Source organism: Pygocentrus nattereri, chromosome 9 (assembly GCF_015220715.1).
Source record: "Pygocentrus nattereri isolate fPygNat1 chromosome 9, fPygNat1.pri, whole genome shotgun sequence".
In the NCBI taxonomy this organism is placed as follows: Eukaryota; Metazoa; Chordata; class Actinopteri; order Characiformes; family Serrasalmidae; genus Pygocentrus; species Pygocentrus nattereri.
The window spans coordinates 20,471,687-20,490,835 of record NC_051219.1 but is presented as its reverse complement, the minus strand read 5'-3'; the positions used below and the strand labels follow the sequence as shown (position 1 = coordinate 20,490,835).

The 19,149-nt window shown below is 39.3% G+C and overlaps 1 protein-coding gene across 2 annotated transcripts in view; it reads right to left on the bottom strand.

Annotated features, from left to right (window-relative positions):
• Positions 1-19,149, bottom strand: part of plxna1a (plexin A1a) — a 307,799-nt gene that overhangs the window by 247,730 nt on the left and 40,920 nt on the right. The gene's annotated exons all lie outside the window — the stretch shown is intronic.

The window sequence follows — 19,149 nt, the reverse complement described above, 5'->3', positions numbered from 1 at the left end:
AGGAAAAGTAGGCAAATAGGAATTTTATCTTTACAATGTCTCCATTTGCTGTGAAAGACAACAATCTCACAAGACATTTCAGCTTCTTACACACATGCTAACTGTGGAACACCGGTTATCCCATATAACACTCCTCAGATCTCACAAGCAGCAATTGTACCTGAATTAACAAACACACAACAAACTCTGGCTTTCTTCAGTTCTACAGTAACCACATTCCTCTGGGTCATTAATAGCCATACATTGTAGCTTCACTGGGAATGAATCAATTAGATAGTCATACAGAGGATATGCCACATTAAAACTCTGTGGATATCCTGGAGGAGGATTGGCCCTTTACGGTGCAAGGATCCAGAGGGCCTGATAGGAGAATCATTTTCCATACTCTCTCTCTCACTCTCTCTCAGTAATTTGTGAGAGATTACTGCCACTATATACACACACCACAGACAAGCTGTACAACACAATCATACGCATCCACTGGCCTGCACAAAGACAGACACCCCCCCTCCCAACACACACACACACACACACAGTCTCGCAAGCAAAAAAAAAAAAAAAAAGCAGTCTCCCAAAGCATGAAGAGCCCCAGAAGACTTCCTCTAGCCTTTGGCCAGCAGACTAGCCTCATTAGTAGTGACAAGAGCATTTGTGACCCCCTACCCCCAACCCCAGTACCATGCTGCTGCCCAGTGGTGCCCCTCATCCTTCACCCAGCAAGGGACGGCAATGCTGCCAACAATGGCCAGCTTTGGGCATGGGTAGAGTTTTCATGCTAGGCTACACAGTGCTGTCTGTAGAGGAACAAAACATAGCCGTACAACACCACAGCACATGTCCTTCCTGAGCCTCCCCATCAGAAAGGCCAGGGTTGAGTCTGGAAATAGAATGAGCAGATTGGAGGGTTGCATAGGCGAACAGACAAGGGAAGGACAACAAGAGCAGGCAAACCTGTATAGGTGCAGAAGGCCTGGACTACTCATGGGATTTCAGTATGAAGGCTATAAGTACAGAGTTACTGAGTATATTTTTGAGGTGACCATTTTCATTTCCAGACTCCACTTAATTAAAAAAGAGTGTGTTTAAGTTATTGCCACTGGTACTGCAAGCTAATTCAAGTGGATGAGCCAGCAGAGGTGGGAAAAGTCAATTGAATGGAGCAGAATTCAAAATAGTGAGATAGTCCTGTAGTATTCATTATTGCACTGAGGTTACAAGTTTATGCACTAATAACAAAAGTAATAACCTAAATATATTCTGAATGAGTCAAGCTTCCTGACTATATGCCTGTACTGTAGCCCCACAGTGAATGGTGGAAATATGGCAGCCACCCATGGCCAGTAACTGTGACTGGCAATGATGTGTAACTATCTAAAACTTTCCAGCCCTGGCTCCTTCTGACTCCTGTTTGTTTTCTTCTGTTTTGTCCTCTATAACTGAAATTACAGCCTCATTTGGAAGTGAAAGGAGAAGAGTGATGGAGCTTAAGCTCACTGCTGTAAGAAGCATAAAGCCTTGTGAAGAAATGCTGGAGTGGGATGTAGGGGTCCATCAGGGGCAGTATGACACAAAACAAGGATACTGGGTCACTCCCTCACATAGTAACACGCTCTAAAATCTGGCCAAAATTTTTGGACACAAACATATAAACAAGTCTGCAAGAGGACCAGAGTATGACCACAGTCTTTAGACTAATGATGCGTTTGCAGAATAAAAGAAAGTAAATAGTCCTGACCTTTTTAATTGTCTATTAAAAGTGTGTTTCAAGTCTCAGGAAAAGTATGGACATTACTGTTTGTGTTAATATGCCAGACAATGTGAAACACCTCTAGCAGAAATTAGAAGATTAGATTACAAAAAAAAATGGATTCTTTCATTAAGGCTCTGCCCAGGTTGCTAATGTTTGTTTCTCACGGTTTCTCTGACTGTTACCTCACATTTTGCCACTATACACCCTTTAACTGCTGCTGCACTCAGCACTTTAACTTAAGACACATACTTTGCACAATGTAAGGTTTACAGGTATGACTGTGTATGTATGAGTGAGTGATGGTAGGAATGCATGTTTAATTTTATTCACTACATGTAAATGTTTGTCTAATACTGTGCACTGTGAGCTCCTGTAACCAAAACCAAAAAAGTTCCTTGTGTAAGCATACCTGGCTAAGAAAGCTTAATTCTGATTGACTTTGAATCATACTGACCAAAACAAAGACCAAACAAAACCAAGAAATGGGATTTGTGCACTCTCTTTCTCTCATACATACACCTCTGTAGGCAAACGGAGTAAACCTGCTCCAATAATGATATTGTCTAATTGACTGCACAGCAGACGAGCATCACCTCTACCATCACTCTAACTCACTCCTCCTTTTTTGACAAAGGGGATGATACATATGCGTAGCTCTCAGTGGGCTAATTTGCCAGGTATAGCATTTAGAGCTTTACTAAGTTTCCCTGGAGTTCAGTCCCATGGAGAGAAGGCTGTGTCAGTAATGGTATCAAAGGAATATATGCTGTGAGAAAAGCCTGATGCAACAACATATGCAGCTTACATATATGTTTGCTTCAATGTATTTTTATGTATATAGCCTTATGACATCACCAGGTAACTAGGTTTGTCTACACAGAGATTGCGTAGGGCTTGTGCTTGTGTGTGTTTGTGTGTGTGTATGTGTGTATACACAGATTGGAGGCCACTTAAAAGGAGATAAAAGGTAGCTGCCAAAAGCCAGGATGCATGGAATGCTCATGGCTTAGCCAAGAGAAAAGCTTCATCTGGCAGGAAGAAAATACACTGGGATGAATGCAGAATGCTGGCAGGATGCCAGGCTCATGTTTTGATTTGTGGCAGCTGATCTGCTGCAGCTACACTGCTTGCCCTTTGTTTTCTCCAGTTGTCCAAAGCAGGATCTGTAATTGGGTCTTAATGGCACCGACACAAATGGAAGCCACCACTCTTTTTTTTCTTTTTTTTCATTCTTTGTTGCCCTCTTTCTTTTTCTTTCTCTGTCTGTCTCCTTTCCTCTTCTTTTCTCCGACTGTCTGTTATTCTGTCTTCTTATGTGCTGCAGCCTCCCACAGGCAGCCCGACACTTACAGTGGTGCGCAGAACATTGATTAGTCCCCGGAGCATCTCAGGCTTATCTAAAATTACACACATCATATCAGCATGTTCGTCAACAGCAGGCTGGTTTACATAACACTACCACTTCTTGCTTATCCTAAGTCAGCAGAATGGCTTCATTCATTATGTTGATCAGCAAGTCTGATACAGGGACCCTCGACCCAAGATCACACAGTGTGTATACTGATCTGACTAGTTGACCTAGCAATGATTCAGACCATGCAGTTGTCCCATCACTAGCCCTTGTCAGAAACATACAGCAGATGGTAACTCAACCTCAGACTTTGTAATATGGCCTAATGTTTGTGTAAATCAGTGAGGAAGGGGGGGTTAATGTCACCACTGTAGTTTTAGAATGACGCCTTGGGTCATGAAGTGCCCCATGTGTGTTTTTGTGTGCATCTGCTTTGGTTTCAGAGGAAAGTCACACGTGTGTAGCGAGTGTGGTTTCTGCGGTTTATACCACACCATGAGTGGATGTGAATGTGTGTATTTCTGTGCGTGTGTGTGTGGTATGTAAAGCTCTGGTATTAAAAGGCTGATCTTTAAGTCATATACTGCATGTGTTAGGGTGATTTACTAAAGCTGCACTAATACCAATAACATATCGGCATCAGCATCAATACAGGCACTTAAACACAGAATTGGTATTGGCGTTGGAAATACTGATACCTATGACCGATACCAAAAAGCAATCTCTGATGCACATGCTCACTGATGTGTGTGTGTGCACAAGCTGACAGAACTTAACAATGCATTGACAATGTGGGTTGACAAGCAGCAGCAAAAAATCTTGGCATCATAATTGATTCAGATTTATCATTAGATCAACACATAGGCAGCATCACTAGGACAGCTTTTTTACATCTTTGCAACATTGCCAAGATAAGAAATGCTTTATCCCTGCATGACGCAGAAACATTAGTACATGCCTTTATTACTTCAAAGCTAGAATATTGTAACACACTACTGTCCCCACTAAAACTATAAAATTTTATCATATCAGTCCAGTGCTATCATCACTTCATTGGCTAATTGTTAAATTCCGTATTGATTATAAAATTCTTTTCTTGACATATAAAGCCCTACATGGGCTCGTTCCAGAGTACCTACAAGACCTTATTTCCTATTACGAGCCATCACGACTACTCTGATCACAGAGTGCTGGCTTATTAATAGTTCCTAGAATTCATAAGGCTTATAAAGCCTCCAAACTTTTGCTTATAAAGCCTCCAAACTCTGGAATGATCTTCCAGAAAATGTTCGGGACTGAGACACAGTCACAATCTTCAAATCTAGGCTGAAAACTCACTTGTTCAGTTTAGCTTTTGGTAGTTAATGTTCCCCCTTAGATAAAGATCCAGGGGTCCATGGACACATAGAATTATAGTAAACTGAGATGCTGGTGCTGTCGTTCTGCCACTCATGCAGTCACTCAGGTTTGTGGATGGTGGAGCGGAGGGATGCCAAACTGTTTGAGTGCTCTTGGGTCTGTGTCTCCTTATGGTTCTCTCCTTTTAGTTAAGCTGTTATAGTCAGATCTGCCAGAGACATTAGCCACACTCTGGAAATGTTCACATTCCCTGTTTTACATATAAACAAACAGAATAAAACTAATACCATCTCCCTTCCTTTTTCCGAGTAAACATGAAATAAGCAATATTTCATGGAGTGTATCAGTAATGTTGAAATTCTTCCCAAACTATTGGTTTCACCAATATTTCACAAACACATGACATGACACAACATATTGTTAGCAGAGTCAAACTTCTTTCAGTAATCACTCATCTGCCAAGTTTAATGTTAATCCAGGTTGATGTTGAGGGAGTGAACAGAAGGTAAACAGATTGAAAGAAGTTTAACTATATGGTGTCCTGTTTTTTAATATATTTATATAACAGTAAATACTAACTACTAAATAATTTAGTCTTAAGCATCTCAAATTTTATGTCATTCAAGCTTGATGTTTTACTAGTGACATAGAACATAGAACACTCTTACCAAGCTTTAAGCAAAATTTAATTTTAAAAAAAAGTGAAACTGTATAAATATCAGGACTTAGATTAGAGTACAGAGTAGAGTTCTACTGGCCAATACTCAAGAATCTGGTATCGTTATCAGAATTTAAAGTGGTATCATTGTAACTCTATAATTTACAGTCTTTAAATACTCGCTGATGTTTCAGAACTCAAATAATAGTTTTATATACTAAAATTAAAACCACCAATATTCACACCATTTTAAGTATCTAAAATAACTTTAGACCAATGAATTTTAGATTTTTTATTTTTGATCAAATGTTTTTTGACACTTATTTATACATCCTTCTTGTATTTTTTTTGACACAAACATTTATACATCCCGTGATGGATGTCTCAAAGATGCAGAGACAGATGTACTGTAATGTTATGTCAGATAAGAAGACAAATAAGTCTCAGTTGGTTGTTTTTTTGGATTAAATATCAGTCATGCTACTGAATAGACAGTTAAGTTAATATTCCCTCAGAAGTTGTCCAAGTTACATTTCACTGAGAGTAAAATAACTGATAGAACATAAAGCTTGGTCAGGACTGACAACTCAATTTCAATAATTTATACAAAAGATTATTATAGATATAAAGCTGTTAATATCTTATTGCAATCAGTTTAACCATTTAACTAGCCTGTCTCTCTATGGCTTTGTGGTCTACAGTGACTAAACAAGCACAACGCACTCAGATTCTTCCCCTGAATATCATTCCACCGTCAAAACTGTATCTGAATAAATTGAAATGTACTTGGCTAATTCTCTTTGTTAACCATTGTTAACACTTTCAATAGCTTTCACTAACTTCTCTTGCTTCAATCCATCTAAAACAAAGTTGTAAAGACGTTGTAAAATCATGGGATGGGGTGTAGGTGTCTGTGTTAGCCTCTACCAAAATTACTTGGGTATGACTAAGAGAGACTTTAGAGAAAAGAATGATACCTAGTATTGGGGTGATAACAGCAGGACTGGTTTTGGCTTGGGATTCACTTATCCGACTTTTTCAGGTCCAATACAAATACATAAACTTTGCGTACTGGTTGATACCCGATACCAATCCAATACCATTGTTGACTTAATAAACCTTATACCTCACCATGTGGTAGACACTTAAGGTATCAGGATTCACCTAAACATTACTAACTTTATAAAACAAATATAAAAACTAATACATTGCTATAAATGTACTAAACAGCATCAGTAGAGGAGGAGGTGGATGAGCTTACTTTCCTAGTTAGCTCTGCAAATGGTGCTAGAACAGTTGTTTTTTTCTAGCAAGGCCCACTGATAAGCACTCAGTGTCATGGGCAGGTCATGGTCAGCAATGTAAGCACAAAGTACTTTGTGTTTCTGTTTCAGAAGACTCTATCACAAAGTAGGTGCTATTTCATCTTGTCTTGATGTCTTGATGCAGGCATTTAGGTTGCACTTGCATCTAGAGCTAGATAGTATGTACCTGTGAACATGAAAGTGGAGAATGTTTAAAATGCCACATTGTGACAATAGTCCTGCATTAACTACAAGCTGCAATGTATGAGCCAAGCAGACCAAGTTACGCACTCCTGTAGTCCGCTGCCTTTTTCCTGTTGCTAGCACTGTCCCTCAGAATGATGTGCACTTTGTTCAAGGAAATATGCCACAAGCATTTCTCTGATGGCAGTTGAAATTCAGTCACTAGTGTGTGCTCCATGAAAGTTTTTTTGCTTGGAGCATCACACTGTGAGGCATAAAACCCATGTCTAACCAGTGGACAGTTAACCTTAAAAGTGACATAGGGCACAAGTCTGAGCTCCAAATATCTGTCATGAAGCTCATTACTTTGACATCTTTCACTTGCTCAGTTGTGTGTCCACATGCTTTCTTGTACAGTTCTGGCAGAGCGGTCTTGGAAAAATATTTTCATGACAGTAAATTATACCTTGGTTCCAGGTGTTCAACCACCAACATGGGTTGTGCATCAAAAACAATAAATTCTATAAAATAAACTGTTATTTTTGTCGCTTTCACGCTGTTGATTGAAAATTTTTCATATGTTTGCAGTGTGTCTGCCAAAGTTAACTGTTTCATCATTTTGTCGCCTGCTTCTTTTAGTGTTTTCGAATGTAATGTTAGGAACTCAGCATGCACTTTAGCATGGTATTTTTGGAGGTGCTTAATTAAAATTGGTTGTATCGTATTTTGCAGTGTTACCACCACCTCTTGCAACAATTGTTTTCCGGATATTGCGCGTTGCCGCTGAACTTGAGCAAGCGTGAAATACCTCCACATAGACTCCTTGGCTCGCTTCATGTTGTTGTTCCTGTTTGTAAGTCAAGCTTACCACACGCTGCACGCATGCTACTGACGTACAGCATAGCAGGTGTCAAATTAAAGTGAACGTTTCAGTCCCGTGTATCGTCCTAATTATCCCACACCCGATACAGCTAATTTTGTTAACATCGGGACTATTATCTGATCCTAATATCAGATTGGTGCATGTAAAATAATTACACAGCTTGTTTATTTATTAATTTTTAAATAGTCTTATTTTGCCCACATGTGCACTGTAATGTATTTTTTGTTGTACAGTTTAACTCTAGATAAACAAAAAGTTTATTTTTGATACGCTGTGTATTTAGGGCTGCAACTATCACCACTACAACATGCCACCATGCATCAGAAATTTCTGCCACTGATAATACTGACAATAACGAAAAATAAAATGTATTTTTATTTTAAATCTTAGTAGCTGGATCTGATCAGTATCAATATCAGATATAATTTTTTTCAACAAAAATTACCCTTGCACTTGGCTACAATGGATGTAGAGCAGTCCTACCAGTCACTGCACCCTTGTCATATCAGTCTGGTCTCTCACACAGTCTCACCTCAGGATATATCTTCCCTCTATCATCCATCTGTCCTATTCATACCTCAATCTCTATTTCCTTATTCTTAACCGACTATGCCTGTGCATTTAGTTTTACAAAAAAGACAAGCGAAAGATATACAATTGCTAAAACTACTACATTTGCTGTGTCAATCAGCTAGCAGCAAACTAAGGCTGTGAAACATACACACTTTTACACTAATGTTCACTGAAGTTACTGAGTAAAAGTAAAACATGTGCCTCTGTCACCCACTTGTTTCCACTGATGTTCCCATGGGCCTGGCATAGAGCAGGAGCCTGTTAAGTTAAAGCTGATGTAATCGATAAGAGAGAAAAAGGACTTTTTAATCATCAATGTGGAGGACTTTTTTTTCCCTAAATACGATGAAAAAAAAAAAACCTGCAGGAAAATCTGTTTGATTTGCACATGAATTTCTGTCAAATGACAGAGCAAAACACTGTTCGAAACTACAGTTTTAATCAGATCAGCTGGCAGGGAAGCACAAAATTCAACACGCCTTGAGTCAACTCTCCTGGTTCAGGAGCCATTGAAGAGGCTCAGGAGCACTTTCTACCACTTACCACTGACATGGCAGCTCCAGCTGTGGGACATTTAATGGGCTCCTGCTACATGCCAGGCCCATGAGAACATCAGTGGAAACGGGCGGGTGACGGAGACAGGAGGGGAATACAGAATCCTCTTCTCCCTTCTGTCTCAGAAACTTTCCTTTCCACAGATGCTTTCCTTTCTTCAATTTCATCTGCAATGAATTTTCTGTGCCCTCTCTCCTCCAGGCCAGCAAGATCTTCCTCACCTGCCCCTTGGCTGACGGGTGTCGCTTTCGCAGCAACCGGCAAGAACTAAGGAAGGCTGAGAGAAGATGGAGGAAATCCCAGCTCGACTTGGATCTTCACTCCTATCAATCTCTCCTTTCCAAGTTTTCACTCAAAGTTACTGCTGCAAAGTCATCTTTCTACAGAGGGAAACTGGAAGCATCAGCATCTGATCCACGCAAGCTCTTCAACATTTTTTCCTCTCTTCTCAACCCTCCTCCACCCTCTCCACCCTCTTCTCTCACCATTGAGGATTTTGTCACCTTCTTTGAGGAAAAGGTTGATAGAATCCACCGGTCTTTTCCCTCTGTTCCCACTCCTCCCACTAGACCTCCTCCTCCTCTTATTCTTATTCTCAATCCCTTAAACTGTTTTTCTTCTCTTTCTACAGATGCTGTCCTTCAACTGATCAAATCCAGTAACCCAACCACCTGCCCACCGGATCCCATCCCATCTGCATTGTCAATGAAGTCAATCTCTTGTCAAGTCCTCTTCTCTTTTCTCTTTACACTAGCTCTCACATTGCAAACCTAACTCAGTCATGCAGATATCTCCTGTACAACATTCGTAGGATACGACCCTTCTTCATCCGAGAGGCCGCCCAGGTACTAGTGCACTCTCTTGTCATCTCAAGGCTTGACTACTGCAACTCACTTTTGGATGGTCTTCCCATGCAGACCATCAAGCCTCTGCAACTCCTCCAGAATGCTGCAGCATGGCTCATCTTCAATCTCCCCAAATTCAGCCACGTCACCCCACTGCTGTGCTCCTTTCACTGGCTTCCTGTAGCTGCACACATCAGATTTAAAACCCTATTGCTTGCCTACAAAGCCAAAAATGACTTATTTGATGGCAATGGTGAAATCTCAAACTGTACCACAAGCCTATCAAGCTTCAAGTACAGCTCAGCTTGACCCGCCATCCTTCAAGAATGCTCTCCGTACTGGCACCCAAGTGGCGGAATTAACTCCCACTGGCTGTGAATACAGCAGAGTCTCTTGCTGTTTTCAAATGCAGACTGAAGACACATCTCTTTACACAGCACTTAAATGAGCATTGAATTTAGTATTGATTGCTATATATCGTGCTGCACTTATATATTGTATTTTATTGTATTGCACTGTGTACTGTAGATTATTGTATTGCAGTGTATTATATTGTATTGCACAGAGTTCTGTGTTCAACTTTTTGTCTAGCAGTACCTGAGCTTAGGACTTTCTCTCTAACCTATTATTAACTAGCAAAGATACTTTCTCTAGATAGACAAATCACTTCTTGTAAGTCGCTCTGGATAAGAGCGTCTGCTAAATGCTGTAAATTTAAATGTAAGCTGAGGGTTAAAACTATTTTTTGGTGCCTGGACACATCCCCCAGCCACTGTCCACCATCGCTTACTCCTCCGTGGATCAGTGATTCCATTATTTGGGGGCTCTCGCCCCCTCCGCTGAACCACTGCAGCAGTCCATCGTTTTCCCAAGAGATCATATGTTGGACCGCAATTCACAGATTCCACATCTGCTTGGAAAACATGCTAACGAGAGCACTGTGGTGGCACATGTCATCAGCAATGACACTACCCAAAGGAAAACTATTCAAACTAAAGAAAAAAGATACTGCAGAACTGCTGAACGCATATGGCAAAACATGAAATTAGTAATCCATCATAATATACTCAATAAAAAACTGAAAAATTACATCAAACATCAAAGCAAGCAAGTACATGAGATTCTTGGTAAAACCAACTAAATACAACATCAAGCTTTCAAAAGTAAATGTAAAGAGTTTGCTGCCATTTCAGGGAGAGCAACATTAGATCTAGTAGCTACCAGCAAAAAAAAATTATCTGTACCCTCTGCACAAAATGTGAAGTTGGAATGTTTTGACCTGGTCAATGCTAAAACTCTCAGTAACAGAACGGAAGCACTCTGCATGCTCCCTTGATCTAATTACAAACTCCCTTTTTAAAACTATTTTTAATTCTGTATCCGAAGACAACCTTGCCAAAGTAAATCACTCCTTATAGCTAAGTGTCTTTATTGCTGATTCTAAAACAGCTTTAGTTAAAGGGAACCTGAATATTTTAACACCCAGCAATTTAGACTAATTTCAAATTTTTGTTGGTGAACTAGTTTTTAATCAGCAAAGCACATTTATAAACTCAAACATTAAATAAAAAAGTTCCAATCGGGATTTAGGACACATAACAGCACAGAGAGAGGGCTGCTAAAAACAGTGAACAATATCAGAATAAATCTTGACAGCAACAAGCCTTCATTACAGGTGCTATTTGACCTGAGTGTTGGTTTTGACATTGTGGACCACCAAGTACTTTTAGATAAAGTGAGTATGTTGACCTGTCTGGAATAGTTTTTAACTGATTCTCCTCATACCTTTGAGGAAGAAATCTTTGTATCTATAGATAACACTATGAGGTTACCTGTGGAGTACAACAGGGACTGACTTTAGGACCGTTACTACTCAATTTGTATATGCTACGCTTGAGCAGTGGGGGGCACAGAATCTCTTTCAGTGCTATGCTGATGAGACTAAGCTCTATGTGGCCATGTCTTCTGATGACACCAAACAGAAGTTTTGATCATTGGTTCAAAGGCACAGAAAGTCCCCCCAAACTAGATGAACTAGGACTTAGTCCAAGCCATGAAGCAAGAAATCGAGGAGTGATTTTTGATTCTGATTTTAATTTCAAGGAGCCAGAAGCATTTTTTCACTTTAACATGTCCAAAGTGATGCTATTGCGCTCTCTGAACAACACAGAGAGAATGATGCACACTTTCATAATCAGCAGGCTAGACTGTTGCAATGCTCTCCTTTCTGGTCCACGGAAGAATACAATAAATGTGCTACAATTAATTCAAAATTCTGCTGCACAAATGCTAAGAGAGCACATATTACACCTATTTTAAAATCTTTACACTGGTAAATATGTGTTTTCATACTGATTTTAAATCATGCTTCAAGACACTAGAACATACTGTGATCCACTGATTAACCTATATATATATATAAAAGACAAGAGAACACACCATTCAAGTAAGGCAGATGTGTGTCAACTTCCATAAGTCAATGACTACAAGAAAATAGCCACTCGCCTACACCTGTCCATATCTACAGTCAGAAGAATCAATAAGTTTAAAACAAGTGGAACAGTGGCAAACAAGCCTGGACAAAGCCTCCAAAGCTCACTGTTGTATCATTGCATCAAAGAGTAGCATCTTGGGGTCACAAAGTCTCCATAACAACCATCAGGCACTATCTACATGCCAACAAGCTGTTTGGGAGGCATGCACAGAAAAAACCTTTTCTCACTTACAAGTATAAACGTAAACGTCTGGAGTTCGCTAAGCAGTACTGGGACTTCAACTGGGACCGTGTACTTTGGTCTGATGAGACCAAGATAGAGCTTTTTGGCAACAAACACAAAGTGGGCCTTGCGTAACACAAAAGATGAGTATGTGGAAAAGCACCTCATGCCCACTGTGAAGTATGGGGGGGGGGGGGGGGGGGGGGGTTTTGGGGGGTCGGTGATGCTGTGGACATGTTTCTCTTCCAAAGGCCCCGGGAACCTTGTTAGGGTGCATGGCATCATGACCTCTTTGAAATACCAGGACATTTTGAATCAAAATCTGGTGGCATCACTGGGTCTTTCAGCAAGATATGATCCTAAACATGTGGCCAAATCTACAAAAAATGGTTCATCAGACACAAAATCAAGCTCCTCCCATGGCCATCTCAGTCCCCAGACCTCAACCCAATTGAAAACCTGTGGGGTGAGCTGAAGAGGAAAGTGCATAGGAGAGGACCAAGGACTCTGGACGATTTAGAGAGATTGCGCAAAGAGGAATGGTTGAAGATCCCTCACTCTGTATTCTCTCATCTTGTGAAATGTTATAGGAGAAGATTAAGTGTTGTCTTGTTGGCAAAAGGGGGTTATACAAAGTATTAACATTAGGGGTGCCAGTAATTGTGGTACAGATGAGTTCATGTATAAGAATTATTTCTTATGTCGGATTTTTTTCCCACTCAAGAAATGCACTTGAATTAAAGGTTAGATTTCTCTCTTTTGTTACACTGTCTTATATTATTTAAATATATATATATAAGCCTAAGAACACATTTAACATCTTAATGAGGGGTGCCAATAATTGTGGAGGGTGCTCTATACATGTATATATATATATATATATATATATATATATATATATATATATATATACACACACACACACACACACACACACACACACACACATACACACAAGCTGTTGTCGAAAGAAAATGTCGAAAAATCTCCATTTTTGTCCGTTTTCATTTTTTGACATGGGACATCTGCAATACTACATCAGCGGTTCAGCACACGCTAGCAGAGTGCAGTCTGATTCTAACAAAGACCACAATATGCCACACGAAGATAAAGAAAGAACATGTTAATAATTAGCAAGGAGAGGAACCATTGGCTAGAACCTTTTAGCTGCATCCAAAGTGAAGGACTCTGCACTAAAGGGCATATACTATTGTTCAAAACTTTTGAATCACCATCCAAAAGTTTGGAATCAATGTCTGAAATCATTTAAAACCAATTTTGTTGCAAATAAATGTATAAGAGGATTCTAATGTGCTGTTACTGTGCAATTTCACATGTTCACAAATAATCAGGAGGTAGCTAAGAATAGACAGGATTCTGCTATATCAAGCATACTTGTATTTTAAGTGGTGAGCAAATTTCAATTCATTTTCAGACCTAATGAAGATATTTTGGCATCATGTGCATCAGTTGTTGTCTTTCATTAGTTCATAACACATTTTGTCCCACTCTGCAATATTGGAGACTTTCTATGAAGAAAATAGCTTTTGACAATGCCAGGAACGGACATTCAACCCTATGACATAACCAGCATGCTTAGCGTCTGCCTGAAAACGGGCTTCAGAAGACCCAGTAGCGTGAAAACTAATGATGAAGTCCCCCTCCTTACAAATGGACTCTTAAGCTTGTGAATGTCTCTAGTAACAACTATGTTGAGGAGAACATAGGTCAGGTCAGGTAGTTATAATGACTACCTTATAAATGGTGGCTCATGATAATTCTGGATTATTAAGTACAGATAAAGAGAACATCCAAAAGTACATGCAAGTACCTACTACAGAGCTTATAACTTGCAAAAATATTCATGGCAGAACTAGGTTGTCTTACACTGCAAGCATACACTGTGTCAAGCTGCAGCTGAGTATGAAATAGACTAATGCTTTGTGGATCTGTCTCATTGCCTGCCACCACAGGACACAACAAATAAAGCTACACCCACAGCCTAGTGAATAACACACACACACACACACACAGTGACTGCAACCACCCACACATCCACACGCTCCACGTGTCTTCATACAAACACACATCAATAAATAATTACACCGACAATTAGATCAGGAGCACCAAGCCTGACTCGTTAAGAGATCTGCAACCTACACACAGTTGGCTGCTGAAAGCTTGTGAAGTGAGAGTGGAGAAAGGGGTCATTTTTCTAATGACCCAGTTAACTGCCTGACTTATTGATTGAAATTACTCTCTATGTGCAAAATGAATGGAGCACTGCAGCCTACAGAATACCCCTACTGTAGGCCAAGTCTATCACTGCAATTGTCAAGGACTCACTCCAAATGCAGAATATTTAAGCAGAAAGACTAGCAAAATGGTTGGTTGGTTAGTGTAGTGGTTAATACCTTTGCCTTCTACACTGTAGACTGGGGTTCAATCCCCGACCAAGGCAAGCACCCTACACTATACCAGTAAGGGTCCTTGGGCAAGACTCCTAACACCACCTTAGCCTACCTGTGTAAAAATGATCAAATTGTAAGTCGCTCTGGATAAGAACGTCAGCAAAATGCCATGAATGAAAGGTGGCATGTAGCTACAAAGCTGCAGACAGCAAAATAATGATGCAACCTTTGATGCATTTCTGTTAACAATACTGAGTTCTGGTTACTACAGATACTGATACTGATTTTTTAAGCTTGACCTATTTATTTGAACTAAATCAAATGGGAGATGGCCATTTAAATGTTCCATACAAAAACAACTCAAAAAATTCTCTCCCACCTTAGATAAGGAAAAACAAATCTTTTCCTTTTTTTTAATAAATTCGGTTTAAGTTGCCCCCATACTCCAACAGGTACATTCCAACATTCCCAACCCCCACATCCTGTCCCTTCCCCTACCTCCCAAAAAAGTATTAATCGAAAATAATGGAAGTGTAATTCCAATATAGTACTATCTAGTTACTTTTTCTAATTAGGGATGCATTGATCCCATTTCTTTCAGACAGAGTATGAGTATTTTTTTAGTACTTGAAAATACCGTGTCCGATACAGTCACTTATGTAGAATTAAGAAGTTGTTAGTGTCAATGAGTGCAATGTACCTTAACAATTCAATCATTAAAATTAAACTTTAATGCTGTGCATTAGCTAGCTATGTTACATTAGTCACTTTGATGCAGTGAAGAAAAAGGATTTAGTTCCACACCAGAAAACCACAGTTTTACACTTGGAGTTTTACATATTATTTAAGTCTTTTGATTTGGCTGGTTAAACTGTAGTCAAATGGTGTCTAAAGCCAGCTGATATTGTTCTTTGGTGACTCACACTGTACACAGATAACTGTGTACGATCAAAGCCTATATATATTTACTTACTAGGGTTGGGTGGTATGATGGTATTGGGGTATATTGCTGTATTTTAAAATGGTGGTTAAACTGTTTGTCAAAATCTCAACTTGGCCGTTTCCAGCCCACTGCAAGATCAAAGCAAAAAAAACTGACCACACTCTTGGAGTTCGCCGTACAATCACTGCAGCCTTCTCCCACAGCTGGCACAGAAAAAGAAAACCGAAAAAGCAAGTGTACTTGGGACTTTCTTAGCACAGCCTGACAGCGGTAACAGGTCATTCTTTGTAAACCCATTCCATACTGTTGTAGTTTATCTAGGCCTACATAGAAACATGCACATTTTACAAGTCTGCTGTTTTTAATCAATTGGTTAATCATTTAAACTTAATCTCTGAACTAGTAGCCGGAAAGGAATGAAACCGTTAATCTGTGAAAGTAACAGTGACATCAATTGTAGCATAGAAGAAAGATTTTAAAAACAGGGAAATTCAAAATTAATAAGCAAAGAAGCAATTATGAAATTAATCAGACATAGACAACAAAAAGAAAAGTAAAATTAAGCAAATTAATGAAAAAATTCACAAAATAATAGATTATGACAACAACAACAACAACAACAACAATAATAATAATAATAAGTTCAACTTATATAGCCCCTTTCTCAGACAAAAGGTAGCTTTAGGCAAAGAAAAAAACATATGAGGAAGGAGAAGAATGAAAGTGATGAGAAGAGGTTGGTTTTAAGCTGAGCTTTGAAGGAGGGACTTAAGTGTATGGCCAGGGCTGTAAGGGTACAGGAGCTTGGCTAAGTAAACTGATGCTAGACCATGTAAATATTTGTAAGTTGGCAAGAAGATTAAACTGGATGCGAAGCAGGACCAGTGTAACGGATAGAGAATCGGGATGATGTGAGCTTATTTTTTTAGAGTGAGAGAGGATTCTAGCTGCTGAGTTTTGTAAATATTGAATAGGGCACACAGTTTTGTAAGGAACACCAATGAGAAGGGAGTTGCAGTAGTCTAGGCAGGACGATATGAAAGCAATCGGCAGAGATTCAGTGTTTTTCACGGAGAGCAGGAGGCGAAGGCGAGCAGTATTGCAGAGATAGAAAAAAAGCTGTTTTGATCTAAGTCTTGATATTAGACATGGCATAAAAAATAAATGCTTAGATCAGAATAATAAATAAGATAATAAGATGAAAAATAAGATGATAGAAACATAATAATAATAATAATAATAATAATGAAGCAAAATAATTACAATTGATAAAACTAGAGCTAAAATGCAACAAAAGTTTAATTTTTTATTGGAATAGCAAAAAAGATAACAATACAGACAAGCATAAACCAGTGCTAAACAAGTTCAAATAAATTAATTAAATTAATTAATGAAATAACAAAAAACTATTTTTGAACCCATTATGTATATATTTTTATATGTTTTGTAAATGCCTAAAAGCTTATTTTTAATCATTGTTATAAGACTCGTTTTCGGGTCATAATTTATTATAATGAACACTAAAAGATCATTTTATTATAAATTTGACAGGACTTTGCTACATGTTGGGGCTCCAAGCAGGCAATGATTAAGTGGATCCTTGAACAGGCGCAAGCGATCAGTCACATTCTGGCTGACAAAAGACGGAAACATCCCTGACATGGCAAGACACAGATGTTCTACATAAATTCTGCACTGAAGCCAGTTAGTGCATTTAATGTAGATATGTTATAACTCAAGCTTGGGGGCAGGACCATGGCTGAAAACCCTCCTTCTTTCAATCCAACGCTCCATAAATTCACATCCTCACTTTCCATTCACGTGACAAAGTGTTTGCAATCCCCACTGCCACCCCATCTCCACCCTGTTCCTCAGTCCTGCTTTAGTCCTACTGCAGCTATGAGGGGGGATCTGTCTACAGGCAAAAGCTGCCCAGAACTCCAGCCCAAGTTCTCAGAGTTCTCACCCTCCCTCAATCAATTCTCCCTCATACTACCACCACATACCACTGATATTTTGCCTTGAGAAAATCATGTGTCCAGCTCATCTGTATTCCCCTAATTAAGCTGTGCAGTGAAGACATACTGGCCACCTCAGATGACGGCGTGCCTCTAACCGAAGCCACAAAAGCAGGGATCAGCTTGAGGCCAAATATAAAAATGATGACTTGCACGTGTACCTTTCTTGACCCTTGATACTGTGGTGGATATGAAACGGATGATGCTTCCTTGGCTGAGATGAAGGCTACAGGGAGAGATGTTGGAGATGCGATCGTACCCGGCAGCGCTTACAGTGGAAGAGCAGGAAGAGAAAGGACTGGAGGGAGAAAAAAAGAAAGGAACTTTGGGCAGCCTCCCGCAGAAAACAGCAGCAGCCAGTGGACCCAAGACGTTGCAGAGGAACAAGCAGCACCTGAATTTTCTGCTTATTTTAGTGAGCCAGTAATCCACAGAGTTGAAGACCCGCTTATTTGCTGGAAAACCAATGAAACCCGCTTCTCAACAGTCACGTTTACATACCGTTTAATGATCTGGTAATAATCTGACTAATAGCTCAATCGAAATAGAATACGACGTATACACTCCAATTGGAACAAAACCAGTGGGCCAACTGAAAACTCATTCCACTCTGACTGGCCCTCATGTGATGTGCGCTGTCATGGTAATGTTTACTCTAAGTGGTACTCCACACATGCGCATCATTTTGGATCAGATTACTTGTAGTGAATGAAAATTTTCCATCTGACTGTTGAATAGAGTGAGCATATAAACACATCAGTCTTCATCTGTAATCGGAATGTATTCGATCAGATTAGCACAAATCTCTGTCATGCTCATGTTGTGTTATCCTTTGTAAGGTTAAGGCCTCTATTTTTTCTCCTGTTCTGTGTGGACAGTGGTCAGTGAGAGATTTTGATAGCAAAATAATGGCTAAATGTTGTGTGTTTATGTTTACATGTATAATTGATACATTTGTATTTACACTTGTGTAAAATATTTCTTAAGCGTTAAGGCAGAATAATAAGTAATGTTTGACATTCTTATTTTATGTTTTGAAATAAAACGTGTAAATACTATCAACTACTGTAAAGTTTGTCACCTGAACCACACCCACCTCCTTCTTCTCTCCACTTCTCTGTGTGAGGAGACCCTGTGAGGAGTTGTGCACATTTAAACTACATCACATGTTTTCAGCTGACATCTGATGCAAGTCTTGATGCATTTTTATGAGTTTATTTTTAATATAAGTAAATGAGCACATGACTGGGCAGATGCCCAAAACCAGCACTGGTATTGATACTCCCTAGTTCTAATTTTAATGGTCGGCTACCGTTATATTATGTAGCACTATGACCAATTTCAAGCTAAATTTGTTAAAAAAAGCATGTACATTAATTTCTCCAACCCCACATCGAATATCAGAGCATTTTCTAAATCAAATATCAAATATCAAAATCAAATATATTTTCCGAGATGGCGCCGAGCATGGCTGCCATGTTGTGAGCTCCCTTAACTTCAGTTTATTTTTTTCATTTTGTTTTTATTTGTAACTACTTTTGCACTAAATGTTGCCAGCACCTTTGTTTACAACAGAAAAACACTTTTGGAAACCAGACA